The 17,209-nt window shown below is 36.5% G+C and overlaps 1 pseudogene; it reads right to left on the reverse strand.

Annotated features, from left to right (window-relative positions):
• LOC104704675 overlaps positions 440 to 17,209 on the reverse strand; it is a 29,879-nt pseudogene continuing 13,109 nt past the window's right edge.

A 17,209-nucleotide genomic window follows, 5' to 3' on the forward strand; every position in this document is an offset into this window, starting at 1 on the left:
CGATGGTATTATTGGAGTTCTACTTCTAGTTAATGAATTCTGGACTTGGTCTCGGGATGTAGGTTATCCGAACCCCGTTAACAAAGTTTGAATCTTGTTTACTTTTATGTTGTTACATACCGTTCTCGTACTTTAACATATATATCTAGCCACATATATGTTATTTAGGATCATGGACTGTTTTATAGCCTTCGAGATTTGTAACATACTAAAATTAACAGATGGAATAAGGTTTTATGATCCATATCATTTATCAGTAACACTCGTTTATTACTTTATGTATAGGCGTAAAGAGACGTTTTATTAATTTGTAAGATACGGGAGGATACAAAGACGCTAAAACAAGAGAAAAAGAAAGACAGAGCACCATGATGTCGAGGAAAGAAGATGAAGCAACTACGGAGTAAAACACATTAGTTCAATATATCTGGATCATGGATCAGTTCTTGCGAAGCATGATGGGGTACTACATTCCAGGTGTGCAATTCTGGAGACGCGACATCTGTTCGTGGGCCTTGACCTCGACAAGCTCAAAAGCTTTTCTCATGACTTTGGTTCCAAAATGTGCGGAAATGAATGCACCATAGAAGGCTTTGAAGGAGATGGCCAATATCTTGGGTCCCAGCGGAAACTCATTTTTAGAGTGAATGATATCCTCAAAAGCCTCGATTGTGAACTTCCCATTCTCCTGAATGATTTTCCTTATCTCTCCTTGCTCTGCAAAGTAAATTGAGGTTCTTAAAGTGTCCACCTTGTCTTGCTCGGTGACACTTTTTTTAAACCAACAAAACAAGAAGATTAGTTAGTTAAGTAATTATGTAATTGAGGTTTGAAGATGAAATTATATAGTAAGTACCTCTTTAGCAAGATCACTAAGAGATTTCTCCGATAAAATCCATTCTTGTTCCTTTACGGGTCGCTGACATCTTAACTTCGTCTCTTAAACACGATCCTTAAAGAAACATCAATCCCCCGGGCACGAGCTCTTCAGCTCTAGCATCCAGTAGTTTCTTGGTGTCTATAGAGTACTGATCAAGATACGCTTTCTTGACCGCTTGGTTGAACTCGGTGCAATTCATGTCTTTGTTGCATAAGGGAGAGTCACGGTCCATGATCCCTTTGGGGATCTCGTATCTGGGAGGTGAAATGGAAGGCGTAACTCATGAATCTGATGTGGACACTCTCCTTAGGAAGAACATGTTCGAAGAAGGAACCAGGAAGTCTGGCGCTATAGTATCTTCTCCCTTGAGGAAGTGTCTTGAAGAGGGTGTTGAAATCGTTGAGGGTAAAGTCGTTGAACAAGACTTGGAACTCGATGTTAATCACCGGGTTTTGTTCTCTTTGGTACTTTTCCTCTACCGCGTCCATTATATTTTGGACTGCCACAAAAGTGTTAGGTCCACTCGCACAACCAAAGTCTGCTACATTGAACCGATTCGATATCAAATCGAGGCTAAGGTTGGCTGAGATCGCCTCGGTCATCTTGTCCTAATTTGCCGCTTCCAACAAGTAACCCACACTAGTAACTCACTAGAAAGATTAATGAGCTTGCACATTGCTTTCCCGTGTAAGGAGAACTTTTTCTTAAGCATGGCATTCTCTTCTTCAAAGTGTATATGGACCTCTCTTGCTCTTTCACTAATCGAGCTTCGTACATCCCCCACTCTGCTGAGGGTGTGGTGTGAGATGCACTAGGAGTTACCGATTCTTTGTTGGAGCAAGGTACCGTCATGCTTCTTTTTCCACCTTGCAATACTCTCCATTGATTTTTTTATCCATGGATTGATAGAGTTGGTCCAGGGTTGTGTTAAAGTATGGATTCCTGGATTTAATAGAAGGAAGGTCCTTACTTTGTAGTAAGAACATTTTGTCCTCCGTGAGCTGGTATTGAATTGTTTGGTTTCTTTTACAACCCCCTAATGGACAAAGTATCGGCCAAAAAACTGAGATCTAAGCGTCGTCTGTTTCCTGCAATAGGTTGGAATCCCTGGAGATTATTATGCAAGTTTCTAAAATAGGGGTGATAAGCCTGCCAATTGATGTTGTTGGTTTCATCAACAGTGTTAAAAACCCCCAATGTCGATATTCTACCAATATGCAAGCAAGTATTGACCCGAGGTTGACCTCAATCGTCTTGTCTCTAAAGGGTTTCACAAGGAGGAAGTATTCCTCAACATTGACTTTAGTGGCTTCTTGCCTATGAAAAAGTGTGTGAGCAAGGAGTTTGTGTGCATACCGAAGGGTCAAATGTCTAATTGAGGTGGAATATATCTTCCCCCTAGTTGAGTTGTAGCTGGGGTTTCCAATTCTCCTCCATGTCTCGAGGAACATTTTTTGGGGTAGGAATGCAAATGCTTCATGGTCTCCAAATCCAAACACCGTGCATAGGTCCTTGATGCTTATCAAATAAGGCTTTTGACGATGTTGGAACTTAAGAACCCTGCTACTTGGGTATCTTTTCCTAGAGGATTCTCCTGAAAATTCAAGTGTTACGGTGGCAAGAAATTCGATATTTAGATCTTCATAAATGTCACACTCGAGCAAGATAAACTTGGTCAACTCAATCTTGTCAAAGAACCACATGAAATCCTATGAATTCCCAACGCATTGAGTGTGTTTTCATCCAAATACCGGGCTGGTTCATGGACTAATTTCATGAGAACTTTTACATAGTCAACCTTGTCTATATCTTCTGTTCTCCATCTTTGATTTAGCAGTGGAGGACTAGACTTGCATTCAGATTCATCTGACTAGACTTGCATTCAGATGCATCTGATTATGAACCTTTTTTTCTAATGATCCTTTTCCTAAAAAAAAAAGCACATGTAAATACAGTAAAACTTTGAACAATAAAACAGAGAAGAGATTGAAACCAGAGTAAACTTGAAAATATTTAAAATATATAAAAATTGAAAAACACTAGAGTTCACAAACATTAAAAGACACTAGAGTTAAAAACAAAACCAAAACCAAAATCTCAATTTTATAGCATTAGAAAACCGAAAGGTGACCAGATTACACAAAATTGGATTTCTAATGCAAACGCTATAATCACGCAGCATAAACTGAAAAGAAACAATTCATACCCTCAACAGTAGAGTCCATGCTCCTGTGATCCATAGGTGTAACCTTTTTTCTGTGAGTTGGTTACTTTCTCTTTTTCAGTGATCTTTTTCCTAAAAAAAAACACACATGTAAACGAAATAAAACTATGAACAATAAAACAAAAAAAAGTTTGAAACCAAAGTAATTGAGAACATCTAAAATATATATAAATTGAAAGACACTTGAGTTCACAAACATTAAAAGACTCTAGAGTTCAAAACAAAACCAGAACCAAAATCTCAATTTTATAGCTTCAGAAAACCCAAAAGTGAATCACATTACACAAAATTGGATGGTTCTAATGCAAACCCTCAGCAATAGAGTCCACTTTAAATCGGTACAACCATCATAGTATCATAATAACTAGAATAATTTAGGATTTAACGCCAAAAGACAAAACAAGTGAATAATTGAATCATTTGTTGCTAATGAAACAGACAAGAGCCACAAATTCTTTGAAGTCTTTCATCAAACATATGGTTGGCAACAATTACTAGCTCTAGACTCATCAAACCACTCCATTGTTAATTTGTAAACCTCTTAATAGCAGTAAAGCACTTATAATCATTCAAACTCTACACAATTGTTAATTCCTAACCCTAGTAATATCCGTAAAGAAAATATAATCATTCAAACTGGAATTAATTTTAAACTCTAAAGCGGTATTTAAACCATAATTCTCAAATAAAAATTGGATGCTTCTAATACAAAAGTGTAGACTACAAAATCTGTACCCTCAACAATAGAGTCTATGCTCATGTGGTCCTTTTACAGTGGAAGACGACGGCGAGCAAGCGGACATTAGGGGTTTTAGGGGTGTGGAGTTGTTGAACAAGGGCAGGAACAACTTGAGGATTGATATATCATGGTTTTTGTGGTTTTTAACCATGATTTGTTTTCTAGGATGTTTTTGAGTCTTTACAGGTTTTCTAGGATTTTAGCATGGATGGAGCAAAGTGAAGCGATTTGGATCATTTTGGAGCAATTCATCAAGGAAGAGAAGTTGGATTCGATTCAGAGTGATGGTGTCGGTCGACACCCTGTTTTGTCTACGAGAGAAGTCAAATTTGAAAGTTTTAAAAAGTTGTCCGAAGTTTTCCATAATTGCAAGATTAGTCTCTCACGTGTTTTAGGACATATATATAGTATTTTTAGGTTTTAGAAACCTTACAAGTTATTTTTCCAGCAAGTTTTATTTTCTGCAACCCTGTGAGATTTTGAGAGCTTTTGGGAGAGAGAGATCTCAACTGCTTTGATAGAAGAATTCATAAACTCCTTCTTTACTCTTTTAATTTCAATTGCTTATTATTCGGAAAAGATGTCTTGTTCTTCATTAAACATGTCTGAGTAGTTTGCTTGTTAGGTTCAGGGTTTTTTCACAGGAATTTTATGATTTATTAGATCTGTTTATTTATGATTCATTATCTTTCTAGATCTTCACCATAGGTTGTTCTTCATATTAATCCTTGATTGGCCATTTAGAATTCATAACCTAGGAAAATAAATTGATATGAGAATATAATTGATTTTCGTGATAAACCCTTTTGATGAACAAAATTACTTCTTACAAAGAGATTTGATTTAGTGATTTTGTGAACAATCTAAACCTGTTTTCAAAGCTGATTTTTAACCTAGAATTTTACAAAGAGATTTGGATTTTCTGGTTTTAAATTTAGATAATATTTGCAGTGAGAACTGATTTATTTTACAAAAGAGTTTAGAGTTCTAGATCTGATTTTTAATTGCTTGAATCCTAATTAATTTATTGATTTGATATTCCATAATTTCCTGAGAAATTTCTTAGACTTAGCTTTCTGATCCTTGAATTTTCACAGCTTTTATTTAATATTTTGCATTGTTTTTTTTTTTTAAATCAACTTGTTTAGCGTAATCATAAAACTCTATAATTTATTTAAAATCTTTGTGCAATTCGACCCCTAAGACTGCACTGACCTCTTAATTTGAGAGAGTAGCTCTAGGGTTTAATTTGAGCATATCAAATTTTGGCGCCGTTGCCGGAGACTCTTTGATCTACCATTAGATTTGAGTTTTTAATTTCGTCTAAATTTTTCTTTTTATTTTCTACTTACACGTTTTTGTTTTTCTTCTCTTTGGTGTTTCATGTACATGCCTAATAAGCCTAACACAAGGAGCAACAAGACTGGTCCTACTGTGAAGCTTTCAAACAAAGAGTTGGGAAAACTTGAGCGTGAAAACCGAAAAGCAGCCAAATCGCTGAAGATAATTAACACAGTCATTTTGATTTGTGATGAGGACGGTGCTTTAAAGTATCAAGAGGGCCACTTGCGCAATGAGCAGGGCCAAAAGATTGATGCTGAGGGCAACGTAATTGCTGAAATCATTGTCGGAGACGAGCAGGCTGATGGTGTCGACCGACACCCCCTTCCTGCAGACGAACGTGGAGCTGCAAACCACGTAAACAATCTGGTTCGAAGACAGGAGCACAACCGGGACTTAATCAGAACCACTGCTGACTTTAACTAGGCTGATTTGATGTATGAGAACTGGTCTGCAATTGTTTCTCCTCCATTCCCCAGGAATGATTTTGAGCTTAAGCCTGCTTATTTTCAACTGGTTGGACAGAGACCTTTCTCTAACCTGCCCAATGAGAAGCCTTTGGACCATATTGAGCACTTTGAAGATCTGGTGACCAGTATCAAAGCTAATGGAGTGACTGAAGACTACATCTACTGCATGCTTTTTCCATACTCACTTGTAGGAGAAGCATCTCATTGGTTGAAGCATCTCATTGGTTGAAGCAGTTGCTAGCTGGATCTTTGACATCTTGGCAACAAATCAAGGTGGCTTTCCTGAACTATTTCTATGATGATGCAATGTCTGATGAGCTGAGAGTCAAGCTGTCCTCTTTCAAGCAAAAACCTGATGAAGCTTTCAAGGCAGCTTGGGTGAGATTCAAAGCCTATCAGAGGGACTGTCCACACCATGGCTTTTCCAGATAACAATTGTTAAGTATCTTCTTCAGAGGATGTGACTGGGAGTATCAGTTAGCTTTAGATGCTGCTAGCAATGGGAACTTCAAAACAAGATTTCCAGAAGATGCTGAAGCTTTGATTGAGAATTTGGCCTCCAGCAATAGTACTAAGAGAGCTGATGCTGAAAGGAAGAGATTGCATGGAGGATTTAATTCAAACCAGCTAGCTTCAGTCAATGCTAAGCTAGATTCAGTTCACAATCTTCTAGTGGGTAAGAAGTCAGTCCAATTTGCTACTGAGGTTGAGACATTTGTGCCAGAGCCAGAGAATACAGATGATAATGTCAACTATGTGTATGGAGTTGGGTATCAAGGACAGAGATTCGGTAATCAACAAAGCAACAAACCTTACAGTGGGAACTCTTCAGGGTACATCCCCAAACCTGACTTTCAGAAGCAGCAACAAGGGAGCAACTTCACAAGGACTTATGGGAACTCTTCCAATCAGTCTCCACTTCCACAGACTCCTTCTGAGAGTAGAATGGAGGCCATGCTGGAGCAACTTTTGCAAGGTCAGGAGAATTTGATTGTGACATTCAATGGGAAGATTGATAATGTCTACACAGAGCTTAGTGGAAGGATTAATGCACTGAATGTACATGTTAAGCAATTGGAGAGTCAAGTGGCACAAACTGCTGGGTCTGTGAAGAGACAAGAGGGTTTTCTTCCTAGAAGAATGGAGACAAACCCCAAGCATGCTTGTAATGCCATATCACTGAGAGATGAAGATGATGGTGAATTTGTTTCTGCAGATACGAAAGAAAAATCGACCAAATTCTCGGGTTCAGATGATGGTGTTGATCGACACCCCTCTCAGACAGAATCGGAAAACACAAAATCTCAGGTTCCAGCAGCTGTTGAGAGGGTGTACAAACCTAAAGTCCCTTTTCTTAAGCCAAGAAGGTCCAAGCAGGAGATGGAGGAAGCTAGATGCAAGGCAATGATGGAAAAGGTGATGATCGAGATGCCTTTGATTGATGCAGTAAAGCTTTCACCACCACTTAAGTGCTTTGTGTTTAGANATCCAATGGTTTGAGCCCTGAGGAAGGAGCACTACTTACAAAAGATGTCAGTGCAATTCTGCTGAACCAGCCTCCACAGAGGAAGAAAGAGAAGAAGAAAGAGGTAGTTGTCTTTGAGAAAGTGAGTGCAATGATCCAGAGTAGGATTGCAAAAAAGTTAGAAGATCCTGGAAGCTTTGTACTTGATTGCTCTATCTCCACAGGAAGGTTTGCTCACTCACTTTGTGATCTTGGCTCTAGCATCAACTTGATGCCACATTCTGTTGCTCTGAGACTTGGGATGACAAAATTCAATCCAACTAGATATCTCTTATCTTAGCTGATAGATCTCAGAGAATTCCTGAAGGTATCTTAGAGGATGTTCCAATTAAGGTTGGAAACTTCATGATTCCCACTGACTTTGTGGTGCTGAAGTATGATAAAGAGCCGAAAGACCCTCTCACCTTAGGAAGATCTTTCTTGGCTACAGCTGGTGCCATCATAGATGTGCAGAAGGGACACATAACACTGAATGTGGATGGTTTAAGTATGAACTTTGAGATGCATAAGCTGAGGAGAGCTCCTACTATTGACGGACAAACTTTTTCTGTTGAGGAAGTTTCTGATATTCGAGCATCAGGCTCAATGTCGATCAACACCAACTCGGTCGACACCCCTCCATGACCGAGCCCACACTTAACCAGAACTGAGAGCTCGCAGGATATTCTCTATGCTTCAAGTCAGAAAGCTGTTCTAAGACAGAAAAGTCACCAGTCCACACTCCAGAGTCCACAGGTAAGGCCAAGGTACACATCTTCTGCACTTAATCTCTCTCCTATCATCAATAAGATCTTCAAAGATACAAAAACTTTTTTGCAGTTAACCAAGCCATGAGATTATCGTAGAGCGCTTGTTTCTTCTGTTGATGATTTTGTAGGACATAAGAGAAGCAAACCCATCCCTAAATCCCGCCATGGTCTTGTTCCTCACATCCTTGGCAGACCTCATGCACCTAAAGCTTATACACCACTTTGGATGATGAGACATTCCTCTCGGCAGCATTCATTGCCATTTTCCGATCCACTGGATGCCTGAGTTTTAAAACAGTCCAGCTAATGACTGAAAATCAAGCGCTTAGTGGGAGGCAACCCACTTCTAGGTTTTTCTTTTCCTTTTGAGTCATTTTTCTTTGTGCATTGAGTCAGTTTTTGTTTGAAATTTGTTTGAAATTATGAACTATCTATCTATCATATTGCTTTTCACTTGTGTTTGAGTGTTTCTTAACAGAATAATCATCCAAGGATTGATCCAACAACACATCAGCACAACTAACTGCAACTAACAAGGAGTTACGGCCAAAAACCACCATTCATGATGAGTGTCGATCGACGCTGAAATGGTGTCGGTCGACACCGTTGGGTAACCCGAGAATCAGTTCATCTTTTCATTACAATTTCCATACATTTTTGTTTCTTTTAGCTTTCCTCTTACTTGATAATACTGGGGACAGTGTTGTTTAAGTCTGGAGGAGGTTTTCTACTAACTACGTTTTTGTTTTTGAATTTCAGTTGTGTCAGTCAAAACTATAAAGTTTGAGTCAAATTTTTCAAAATTTTTCTTTTTGTCTTATGGAATTATGATCTTGACTAATGATTTCTCTTATTTGGCTATCACTCTAATGATTACTTGTTTATGCTTGATCTCAGAACTGAAGCTTAGAAAGACTATGAGCTGTATCAACAATCCTGAAAGCCCTTATTCAATGGATATCTGATTGATCTAACGTTGTCTCAACTTTTATCAGGATTTTAATTGGACTTAATTCTCTTGCCTAGGGAGTTTGAAATCAGTGGACTTGGCTTCTTCTTCGGGCCATACAAGACAGTGCAATTTTTCAAAGTATGTCTCCCCTCTCTCTTCCCTTCAGTACTTAAAAATAAAAAAAGATCAGAAAAAAAAGAAGAGAGGAGAACAAAAGATGAGATGATTTTGATCAGTTTAGAGGGGTAGGTAAATTACCTGTGACTTCATTATTCTACTCTTGAGTCAAATGATCACACAAACCTTGGAAGCGAGGGGTAGGTAAATTACCGATGACCCCGATAGTCGCTTACACCTTTGATTCAGAAAAAAAAGAGAGAAAATGTTTGAAAAAAAAATCAACTCTTGGAAGTGAGAACAGGGAGAGGAAAGGAGATGTATGAAGAATGTCTTGGCCTAAAGATAGTCCATATGCCATTGATCGATATTCCCTCGGTAAGAATTCACCTTATTTGTGCTTTAATATTGACTAATGAGATGACAATGGAGATTTCAGAGATTCCAAAGGATTGTAGGTCTTTACAGGTTTTCTAGGATTTTAGCATGGATGGAGCAAAGTGAAGCGATTTGGATCATTTTGGAGCAATTCATCAAGGAAAAGAAGTTGGATTCGATTTAGAGTGATGGTGTCGATCGACAACCTGTTTTGTCTACGAGAGAAGCAAAATTTGGAAGTTTTAAAAAGTTGCCCGAAGTTTTCCATAATTGCAATATTAGTCCCTGACGTGTTTTAGGACATATATATAGTATTTTTAGGTTTTAGAAACCCTACAAGTTATTTTTCCAGCAAGTTTTATTTTCTGCAACCCTGTGAGATTTTGAGAGCTTTTGGGAGAGAGAGATATGAACTGCTTTGAGAGAAGAATTCATAAACTCCTTCTTTACTCTTTTAATTTCAATTGCTTATTATTCAGAAAAGATGTCTTGTTCTTTATTAAACATGTATGAGTAGTTTGCTTGTTAAGTTCAAGATTTTTCACAGGGATTTTATGATTTATTATATATGTTTATTTAGGATTTATAATATTTCTAGATTTTCATCATAGGTTGTTCTTCATATTAATCCTTGATTGGCCATCTAGAATTAATAACCTAGGAAAATAAATTGATATGAGAATATAATTGATTTTCCTCATAAAACATTTTGATGAGCAAAATTACTTCTTGAAAAGAGATTTGATTTAGTGACTTTGTGCACAATCTAAACCTGTTTTCAATGCANCCTAGAATTTTACAAAGAGATTTGGATTTTCTGGTTTTAAATTTAGATAATATTTGCAGTGAGAACTGATTTATTTTACAAAAGAGTTTAGAGTTCTAGATCTGATTTTTAATTGTTTGAATCCTAATTAATTTATTGATTTGATATTCCATAATTTCCTGAGAAATTCCCTAGACCTAGCTTTTTGATCCTTGAATTTTCACAGCTTTTATTTAATATTTTGCGTTTCTTTTTTTTTATTTAAAATCAACTTGTTTAGCGTAATCATAAAACTCTCTAATTTATTGTGTAATCTTGAGTCCTTGTGGAATTCGACCCCTAAGTACTGCACTGACCTCTTAATTTGAGAGAATAGCTTCAGGGTTTAATTTGAGCATATCAAGGATCCTTGGCAAGATGCTTGTTCTGACCCTCTGCTTACCTCGAAATCGCCAGAATCGACACAGATGAGAGCAGTGTTGAACTAGTTTCAACAAAAGAATACGTAACTGATGTTGTTTAAATAATTTTCTCAAAACAAAAAAAATAAACGAATACCGTTTATTTCGCAGGCAGGCCCATTTATAAATTGGTAAAAATAAGGTTTAGGGTTTAGGGTCTACCCACTAAGTTCACCTACAAACCCGCCTATTTGATAAACCCGCCTAGCTAAGCAAATAAGTCTAAACTGGCATGTATTCGTACAAATCTGCTTGTCCGAGAAACCTGCCTAGCTAAGAAAAGAAGTCTAAACTGGCAAATTCACAAACACACTCGCCTGTTTAGAAAATCGTCTGGCTAAGTAAAAGATTTCTCAGCCGGCATGTTCGAGAATGATGAAGGTTGGCACCTATGGGGGAAGTGTTGTGTATTGTTGGAGGGATGATGAAGAAATCAAGCTTGCCAAATGTTACTATCTTGTAATATTCTTAGGATGTATAATATTTGTAAATGTAACCGTACCCTCTGAATTTTGGTATCCTAATATCATTCTAACATTTACTTCACAATTTCCAGGATCCAACAAATCGTTTACATCTTCATTATAAAACTCCAAGCACAACACATTTCATATTTGCTAAGACTGCACAAGAAATACAGAACTGAAACTAACCGAGTTGATCCAATATCGTTTACTATAGACTTCTAAGAACCTTATCCAAAACTAGCATCTACGGCAAGTTGCTCGACCACACAACACACAACCTTAACATAAAAAAATTTCATATAGATTTACTTTGAAGCTTTGAATTACAACTGAAACAAAAATATGATCATATAAAAGATTTCATGATATACTTTCAAAGAACATATCAAAGTTTGGACGTGTTTATTTATCTATATTTATAAACGGATACGATAATTGAACAAAATTACCTCATTAGTGATTTTAAAGAAGACCATACACGTATAAAATAAGACACACATGTGCATAAGTCCCAAGGCGCAGATGCTCGTCCAATGTAGTTAATTGTTTCAACTACTTCTATATTCAAGTTACAAACGTAAATATATGGTTCATGACTTATGTAAACCTCGCCAGATTTCATATTTGTCAACCCAAGCAGCTGCGTTTTCGAACACTGACGGTTGAACTTTCGAAATTGAGCTGGATTCTTTTGCCAAATCTCTTCGAATTTCATCTAGTGCAGACAGTTCCATTGGAGCGTTAATTTCTCAAGCTTCATACCTCCATTACTGTTTTAGTACTACATATATATAGCAAACACCTATCACTGGATTTGCCTAAAACTAGTACATCAAAGTCAAAAAATTTGGGAAGTTTTATCACTATGATCTGTTGCTGATCTTCTTTTGTGTCATATATAGCCATTTTACTTCAAATAGCATACTAGTAAATCATGCAGTAAATGATGTCATCAATTACTCTCCCTGGACTCCTCACTCTCAGAGATATAACCTCAGAATAAGTCAGCTCGAAGTAGAATAGTATTTTTGTTGTAGAGGAAAAAGTCATTAAATCCACTGTTGTACTTACATCTTGATATGAACCACAATTCGCGCGGAACACCTTGTAACTAAAACCATTATCATGAGAACCATCACGCATCATCTTGCAAAAACTATTCTAAAGAGAAACCTCAGTCATCAAATACATACAAACCTCTTCGTAACTATATTGACTTTGTGGAACCACAGTCGTAATCTGTGGTGTTTTAGGATTCCAAAAGTAGTATGATCTAAGATGACGGCCAAAGAGAAAACAACCATTTGAAGAATTAATATGATATCCTTTGCTCTTCACCAAATCTGTAGTGCAAAAGTTTCCTTTGTTAATTGAATATTTAGTGCAAAACTTTCCTTCAATGATTGAATCACCAATCTCATTTGTTGCGAGCAGTAATGTAATATTATGTTTACTACACGAAGCGATGTTATTGATGTAGTCATCTGAGTTGCAGATGAAGAAACCGATGAAACAAAGTCTTGTTTTCCATTTGGTTTAGTCATTTTTGTATAAGAGAGGATCTAATGTAATCATATGTGATATCTTTGATGCTTATGAGATTGAAGATCGTTTCAAGTGGTAATCAAAGAAGAATCCCATACATTAAACTGGGACTGTTTAGAAATTATTGTGCAGTCAAACCAAACATCATGCCCAAACTTGTTCTTTTCGTGACTGACATTCGAAACACCAAAAGCAACAAAGAAAACTCAAAATTAATGTTAAGAACAAAAACTGTCAAATATAGAAGGTACACTTGTAGAGAAAATGTGATGATGCGTACCTAATTTAAAAGCAGTGAACGAAACACAACATATGGATGAAGCAATGAAAGTTTAGATTGCAAAATCATGCATCATCCAAAAAGAAACAATTCATACCCTCAACAATAGAGTACATGCTTTAAACCGGTACAATGAGCATAGTCCCTAGAAGAATTTAGAAATTAATGCCAAGAGCCAACAAGTTAAAAACTGAATCATTTGTTGCTAATGAAACAGACAATAGCCACTGATTCTTTGAAGCATTTCATTAAACATATGTTTGGCAACAATTACAAGCTCTAGACTCATCAAACCACTCAATTGTTAATTTCTAAACCTAGTAATAGCATTAAAGCACTTAAATCATTCACACTGGAATTAATTTCAAACTCTACTCAATTGTTAATTCCTAAACCTAGTAATAGCAGTAAAACACTTATAATCATTCAAACTGGAACTAGTTTTCAACTCTAAAGCAGTATTTAAACCATAATTCTCAGATAAAAATTGGATGCTTCTAATGCAAAAGTCTAGACTGCAAAATCATGTAGTATCCAAAAAAAAAAACAATTCATACCCTCAGCAGTAGAGCCATGCTCTTGTGATCTTTTTACGAAATAGGACGACAGCAAGCTGGTGGACATTAGGGGTTTTGTGGGTGCGAAATTGCTGAACGAGGGCTGGAACAACTTGAGGATCCTTGGAAAGACGCTTGCTCTGACCTTTTGTTTCCTAGAAATCAGATAGGAAAATCGCCATAATCGACACAGATAAGACGAGTGCTGAACAAGTTTCACAAAAAATTAAATAATGACTACGTTTAAAACTGATTATCTCAAAAACAAAATAAAAATAAATGGATACTGTTTATTTCGCAAGAAGGCCCGTTTATAATTTGTAAAAATAAGGTTTAGGGTCTACCCACTAAGTTCACGTACAAACCCACCTGTTTGAAAGACCAACCTAGCTAAGCAAATAAGTCTAAACTGGTATGTACACGTACAAACCCGCCTGCCTAAGAGACCCACCTAGCTAAGAAAAGAAGTCTAAAGTGGCATATTTGTAAATATAATTGTACCCTCTTAATTAAGGTATCCTAATATCATTCTAACCTTTAGTTTTCAGTTTCCAAGATCCAACAAATCATTTACAACTTCATTATAAATCTCCGAACACTACACATTTGATATCTGCTAAGACTGCACAAGAAATACAGAACTGAAACTAACCAAATTAAACCAATACTGTATACTATAGACTTCCAAGAAACTTACCCAAAACTAGAATCTAAGACACATTGCTCGATCACACAACACACAACCAGATAAATGGTAGCAATAGAAAATTTTCTGATATATTTACTTTGAAGCTTTGAATTACAACTAAAACAAAAAATATGATCATATAAAAGATTTCATGATTTACTTGCAAAGAACATGTCAAAGTTTAGATGTGGTTGATATATCAATATTATGATAAATGGACATGAGAATCGAACAGAATTACCTCGTTAGTGATCTTAAGAAGGACAAAAAGGTATAAAATACGACACAAATGTGCATAAGTCCCAAGGCGCACAAGCTCGTCCCATGTAGTTAACTGCTTCAACTACTTTTCTATTCAAGTCACACATGTACATATATGGTCCATGACCTATGTAAACCTCGTCATATTTCTGATTGGTCATTCATACAATGCAGACAGTTCCGTTGGAGTGTTACTTTCTCAAGCTTCCATACCTGCATTCTAGTTTTAGTATTACATTCGTATAGCAAACGCCCATAACCAGATTCACCAAAAACTTGTATATAAAAGCCGAATTTTTTGGGAAATTTAATCATTTTGATCTGTTTATGATCTTCTTTTGTGTCATATATACCCACTTTACCTCCGATAGCATGCGAGTAAACGATGCCAGCAATTACACTCCCTCGAGTCCTCACGCTCAAAGATATTACCTCAGAACAAGTCAGCCCGAAGTAACTTCGTATTTTGTTTGTAAAGGAAAAGGTCATTAAATCCACCGTCATACTTACATCTTCATATGAACGACAATTCGCGCAGAACACCTTGTAGCTAAAACCATTATCAAGAGAACCATCACACATCATCTTGCGAAAGCCATTCTCAAGAGAACCCTTAGTGATCAAAGACATACAAACCTCTTTGTAACTATCTTGAGGTTGTGGAACCACAATAGTGTAAAACTATAGTGTAAATATAATATAAAATCTTTTGCTTTTCACCAAATCTATTGTGTAAATATTTCCTTTGTTAATTAAATCTTTAGTGCAAAATTTTTCTTTAATGATTGAATCACCAATTTTATTTGTTGTGAGCAGGGATGTAATATTATGTTTACATTGGTAAGTGTTGTTATTGATGTAGTCATCTGAGTTGCAGATGAAGAAAACCGATGAAACAAAATCTTGTTTTCCATTTGGTTTCTTAGATTCCTCAAAGAGAGGATCTAATGTAATCATAAGCGAACAAATTTAGAACTGAATCATTTGTTGCTAATGAAACAAACAAGAGCCACTGACTCTTTGAAGCAGTTCATCAAACATGTAGTTTGCAACAATTACAAGCTTAGGATTACACAAAATTGGATGCTTCTAATGCAAACCCTATAATAACGCAGAAGAAACTAAAAGTCTAGACTGTAAAATCAAGCAGCATCCAAAAAAAAAAACAATTTACACCCTCAGCAATAAATTCCATGTTTGAAACTGATACAACCAACAAAGTAACTAGAAGAATTTTGAATTTAACGCCAAGAGACAAAAAAAATTAAGAACTGAATCATTTACTGATACCGAAACAGACAAGAGCCACTGATTCTTTGAAGCCTTTCATCAAACATGTGGTTTGCAACAATTATAAGCTCTTGGATACACAAAATTGGATTCTTCTAATCATTTGTTTTAGTACTACATTCGTATATCGAATAATCACCGGATTCGCTTAAAACTTGTATATCAAAGTCGATTTTTTTGGGAAGTTTCATCACTTTGATCTGTTATGATCTTCTTTGGTGTCATATATAGCCTCTTTACCTCTAATAGCATGCCAGTAAATGATGTCATCAATTACTCTCCCTTGAGTCTTCACGCTCAAAGATATAACCTTCGGAACAAGTCAGCTCGGAGTAGTTCTATCGTCGACGGTCCGTCGTAATTACATCTTGATATGAACCACAATTCGCACTGAATACCTTGTAGCTAAAACCATTTTCAGGTGAACCATCACACATCATCTTGCGCAAACCATTCTAAGCAGAACCTTCAGTAATCAAAGACATACAAACTGCTTCATAACTATCTTGATGTTGTGGAGACATTGTAGTAAGGAACTACAGTAGTAATTTGTGGTGTTTTAAGAATCCAAAAGTAGCATGATCTAGGGTGACGACCAAAGAGAAGACAACCATTTGAAGAATCAATATAATATCCTTTGCTCGTCACCAAATCTGTAGTGCAAAACGTTTTTTTGTTATTTGGATCTGTAGTTCAAAACTTTCTTTTAATGATTGAATCATCAATCTTATTTGTTGCCAGCAGTGATGTAATATTACATTTAGAACGGTAAGCGTTGTTATTTATGTGAAAACGATGAGATAAAATCTTGTTTTCCATTTGGTTTCGTTTGTTTTGCGGAAGAGAGGATCTAATGTAATCATAAGGGAAATCTTTGATCCTTGAATTATATTGCAGATCTTTTCAAGTGGTAATAGGAGAAGAGCCCCATATATTTAATTGGAACTGTTTAGAACTTCCTGAGCACTCAAACCACTAACATTGGAAACACCAAAAGGTACAAAGAAAACTCAAAACTAATTTCAAGAACAAAAACTGTCAAATATAAAAGGTAGACTTGTAGAGAAAATGTGATGATGCGTACCAAATTGAAAAGCAGTGAACGAAAAACAGGGATGAAGCAGTGAAATTCTAGACTACAGGACCATGCATCACCCAAAAAGAAACAATTCATACCCTCAACAATACAGTCCATGCTTTAAACTAGTAGCTGGTGTATATATATTTCACCCAAAGTTATAAGGTTTATTCATCTCTTTTGCATAGTTTACTACCTATTTTTGTCATTTTTGTGTAGTTTAGCTTCTATTTGTGCATTAGAGTAGAATCTGCATTGCATTTGCATGTTTACAAGCATAAACAGGTGAATTGAAGAAATAAGAGGATACATCCAGTGCATGGAAATGAACTGAGGAAGAAGAGGATACATCCAGTGGAGCAGATAAGGGTTGGAATGGAAGAAAGCCAAAGTTTCGAGGCCACTCGACCAGACAATCAACCGTGTGAGGAGATGGACTCG

Source organism: Camelina sativa, chromosome 7 (genome assembly GCF_000633955.1).
Source record: "Camelina sativa cultivar DH55 chromosome 7, Cs, whole genome shotgun sequence".
Taxonomy (NCBI): domain Eukaryota; kingdom Viridiplantae; phylum Streptophyta; class Magnoliopsida; order Brassicales; family Brassicaceae; genus Camelina; species Camelina sativa.